This window comes from Callithrix jacchus, chromosome 11 (genome assembly GCF_049354715.1).
Source record: "Callithrix jacchus isolate 240 chromosome 11, calJac240_pri, whole genome shotgun sequence".
Taxonomy (NCBI): Eukaryota; Metazoa; Chordata; class Mammalia; order Primates; family Cebidae; genus Callithrix; species Callithrix jacchus.
In genome coordinates, this window is record NC_133512.1 from 76451397 (window position 1) to 76456269 (window position 4873).

The 4873-nt window shown below is 47.2% G+C and overlaps 1 long non-coding RNA gene across 1 annotated transcript; it reads right to left on the reverse strand.

The window, feature by feature from the left end:
• Positions 1 to 275: 275 nt before the first annotated feature.
• LOC144578391 (uncharacterized) lies at positions 276 to 4626 on the reverse strand. Its single transcript, XR_013524071.1, has 2 exons — positions 4513 to 4626; positions 276 to 2308 (listed from the first exon to the last, which is right to left on the reverse strand). It is a non-coding gene; the product is annotated as an uncharacterized LOC144578391 (long non-coding RNA).
• Between the last annotated feature and the right edge of the window lie 247 nt (positions 4627 to 4873).

Consider the following 4873-nt stretch of genomic DNA (forward strand, 5'->3'; position numbering starts at 1 on the left):
TATAAGCACATGAGAATAACTGCTCAAAATCACTTATAGGTTTCCCCCAAATTCTCCTGATCTCTAATAAAACAGAAATAATTGAGGGCATGTGACATTATCCTTGGTCACTGGTAATTTAGAGCTTCTGTCCACTGCTCCTTGGATTTGCTGATTCTCAAAGGTACCCCAGGCAGAGGCCTTGTCGAGAAGGTTTTCCTTTAATAATGCACATCCACACACACAAAACACAGGCCTTCCTGGAATTGCCAAAAGAGAGTAAACACAAAAAGGACTTGGACCAGAAAGTTTATTACAGCTTTATTCTAAACAACCCAGATGCCTATCAACAGGAAAATGGTAAACAAATTATGGCATATTTATACAATGGAACATTACACAGCTATGATAAAACCAGCAAATTGCTGAAAGGTGAACCTCACAGTCATGATGTTGAAAGAACAAGACACATATAAAAAGTACATACTGTGCAGTTCTATTTACATGAAGTTCAAGAATCAGCAATGTTGATCCTAGACGATGAAAATCAGACAATGGTTACCTTGGACTTGGAAGAGGCGCAAATAGCTTTCTGGAAATATGGAAAGGTTCTAAATCTTAATTTGGGTGGTTCCATGGGTGTATGCAAAGATAAATATTCACAGTGATGTGTGCCCAAGAATTGTGCATTTTGTGGCATATAAATTAAAAATGTAAAAATATTGAAAAACAGAAATTTGAGAAGTGTAAAAACATCAGCTTAAATGAGGGCTGTCTAACCTGGAGCTGGCTTCAGAAACGACTACCAGAAACCCTGAAACCTGCTTCTCCTTGAGGGTCTGTGAATACAGGACTGAGACACTCCCACATTCTGACCCTGGCACCAGCAACACACTTCTTGCCATCGGATCGTGTCAAGTAATGGCCACAGGATAACAGCCCTTCTCACAGTTCAGCAGATAACAGTAAGTCAAATTTTTACCCCAGTTGAACATCTTACCTCCAGGTATACCCCCATTTCCCCTGAATGCCCTGAACCATTTGCCAGTCACCCAAATCACCATCTGTGACCCCTACTCATCTGCATTCTACATCTGATCAATTGCCAAGCCCTGTCCATTCATCCTTGATAGCTTCAACACTCCTCCAGTCCTGTCCAGCCCAGTGTCTTACATCCACTCCAACGCCCTCCTCCTAGATGATGCACCCACCTCCCACCTGCTCTCTCAGACTCCTGTGGTCTTGCCCCCCTTCAACAACTTCCCAACTGCTGAAGAGATCATTGCCCTAAAATGCAAATCATACAATACTTGAAAGGCTCTCCTGACCTCCCAGGATTCACTCAAGCTCCTGGCATGGCTTACAGGCTCTAACCCATGATACAAACCAGGGTGGGGCACTGTCCTAAGTTGTAGAATTAATTACAGCAGTGAATGAAACAAAGTTCCTTCTCTGATGGGATTTGCCATTTTGTAGGGAAGTACAGACAACAAATACATGAGATGATGTGGTATGTGTGTGAAAGACAGGAAAGCAAGATAGGAGACAGGGAGTGATGTGAGATTCTGTGTCAGCTGGGATGGTTAGGGAAGGCCATTCTAATGAGGTCACATTTGGGCAGAAGTCTGAAGGAAGAGGCTGCTTGCCACCCCACGCAGCAAGGGTGTGCCGCAGTCATCTGCTCTCCTGGCAGTTCCAACAGCAGGCTGGGCTCCCCGTGCACACTTCCTCTCCCTGCAGTGCTCCATACCATCAAGAACTGAGATCTTACCTCATCTGCAGGCTAATAAGCATGCATGCCACAATTTCATGGATGTTGGTAGAAGACGTGAGGCTCCCGGGTCAGAAAAGGACACTTCCTTCACTTCCAGCAATAGTAATAGCCAAAGTGTCAACATTTTTGGAAGGGTTTTCTGACCCCAAGTGACCCAACACCACCATTCAGTGAGATAGGTGAAATCTGAGTAAGAGAGTAAACCGTTGTGGAAGGCACTGAGACCACAAAAATTAAGATGAGAATAGTTGAGACAAAGACACTTGGAATTGACTGCAACATTTCCAGAGCTTTCGTGTCAGCAGAGGCCTTGGTATTAGGTAATGGAAGCCAGGCACTGTACGGTTCCTGCCCCTGAGAATCCACTCAGGGCCAGCTGGGAAGATGGACGTGTCAGCAGATAAATTGCAAGGCTGTGCGCTCAAGCTCTGGAGGAGATGGCACAAAGGGCTATGGAAGCCCCCAGGATGGGTAGGAGGAGGCCATGCAGGCTCAATCTTGACAGATGGGCAGGAATTCACCAGAAAGACTTAAATATTAGTCTTGAAAATAGCACTGCATACAAGAGAAAAACACATGCATTTATGAGGCAAGAGTCCCTGAAGTTTCACATTTATACAAAATGACGTGTGTTTTTTGGTGGGGGAAGAGGATGTGAAATTCCCTACAGATAAGCTTAGGGTAGCTGACCAGATGAGGCGAGATTTCTTTCCGGTACTGCCTAAACAATGAATGGACAGAGAGGGCTGCTGGGCTGCTGGGGTGCTGAGGGAGCGGGGAATGTGCTCTAGGGTGTGGCTGCCTGTGGTGCTCTCCATTTGGGAACAAATCAACCCAGGGGCAAATTGGCAGCACTTTTGCCACAGCCAGAATCCCCGGTGGTTCCTCTGTGAGCACATGCCCTGAATTCCACGTGGCCTGCACATCACACCCAGTTGACAGGATTTCAGAACCAATGTTGCCCACACGAGACTCTTCACTTGCAAAGCAATTTATGAAACTCTGGGGCCAGCAATAGCCACCTTTGCATCCTAGAGTCAGGATGACCATAACACATCCCAGCCCCAGCATACACCACTGCACTGCCCTGAGGTTGGGCTCTGTCTTTTGAGAGCTACTGAGCTCTGCAGAGATGTAGATGAAGGGAGCCACAGACTTATCAATACAGCAAGGGCTTAGAGTCACTCCTCTGACTGCTTATCTGGCAGGTGAAGAAATGGAGGCCAGGGCAGGCAACCCTAACCAGGGCAGTGTACTCGCTTGGTAGGTGAGTCTCTCCTTCCCTCAGTCCAGCAGCCACTGTCTCTCTCTAGCTGCGCCTAGGCTGAATTGGGGTCTTTTCTCTGGGCTCCCGTGACCACTTCTGCTGCCCTTTATCTGAGCCTTAACTGCTCCCTGGAAACCATACCTGTTTTCTCCTTGCTATACTTCGAGCTCCTGAGACGGGCCTGTGTCTTTCTCATCTGGCACTTGGCTGGACCCCCGTGTGTGCGCGTTGAATAAGCAATTAAATGGATGAATGCAACAAGCCTGGGTGGGAATGGGTAGTGCTCTTTTGGGTCATGGCTTCTTAAACACAAACAACATGGGCTTCACTAGACCTTATTTCAGAAAAAAATATGTGTCTTATAAAAAGTAATGTTCGGCCAGGCGTGGTGGCTCACACCTGTAATCTCAGCACTTTGGGAGGCCAAGGTGGGAGGATTGCTTGGGCCCAAGAGTTTGAGACCAGCCCTGGGCAACATAGTGAGACCCTGTCTTTAAAACATTAGTTAGCTATTGTGGTGCATGCCTGTGGTCCTGGCTACTTGGGAGGCTAAGGCAAGAGGATCCTGGAGCCCAGGAGTTAGAGGCTGCAATGAACCACGATTGAGCCACTGCACTCCAGCCTGGGTGACAGAGGAGACCCTGTCTCAAAAAATAAGTAAACAAAGTAAAATAAAAAGTGATTTTGACTTGAATTTACAAGCTAAAGAACTGAATCTTTCCTTTCTGAATCTTTCAGTAGAAGTGAGTTGACTGTGCTATTTTGATTCTGTGGCTCCTGTCATCCTTCTCGCTCCATCTCCCAGCGACACAGTCCTGTCCTCCTAGATACTTGTGCCCCAGCGTGGGATATGGGATTTGGGGAAGCTGGGCCAACCGGGTGGCTTATTCACTGTCTGCTGGGGCAGGAGGCAGGGCAGGGGCCGGCGAGAGGCAACTCCAGCCTGTGCCAGGCTTCCCTGAGGCATTTGCCTTGTACGGCTGCTGAAGGAGTGACTCCTGAGGAAACCAGCTTTTCCAGGGAGGCAAGGGATGGGAGAAGAGGGTGGAGAAGGAAGTGGTCACACTGATTGCCTTCTGCCAGTGCCGTCCCTTTCTCACGCCTTAACCCTCTACTGTGAGCTTTGACATTTTCAGCACTTGTGTGGTTAAGTTCTACAGGAAACAGGAAACATGGTTTAGCAGGCATCCCTTTAAGCTTTAAGCCTAGCCCAAGCCCAGTTCTAGCTAGAATGAAGTTTTGCATAATGAATAGATACCAGATTCCCCTGAAGAGCTCTTGTCCCGAGCTGAGCCGCATTCACAGGTACCTTGCAGGCATGTACATTTGCTTCTCACCTCTTAGGAAATGGCCTTTGTGGGCATGGAAAAACAAATACCTCGAGTTCCCTTCCTGAGCCTCTTAGGCAACATGAAAAAACTGCATACCAATCCCAAGAATGGAAGCTGGTGTGGAGTTTCACCTCACAAAAGGCTGGCCCCACTGTGCTCACCCAAACGGCAGACCTGCGAAGGTTCTGTTTGACAGGAGCAAAGGATCCACTTGGAGCAGCTCTGGGCCTATGGAAGGCAAGGTATTCATGTTTAAGCACAAGGGTAAACAGAGCATAGCAGTAGGTTACAGGGATCATTTATCTTCCTGCTGATGACAGACATGAGCTCTGGCTCAGGACCAAACTTCTTATCCTTGAAAAACACATTTTACAGATTGCCGGCAGAGACAGCCAACCCAGATTAAGCTGCCAGACCTAACTATTTTAGATCTTCCTCCTACTCCTCTGGAAAAAAAAAAAAAAAACAACATAAGATAACGATTTTTGTCCCTGAAAAACAATGAGAGGAACTAAAGGAAAG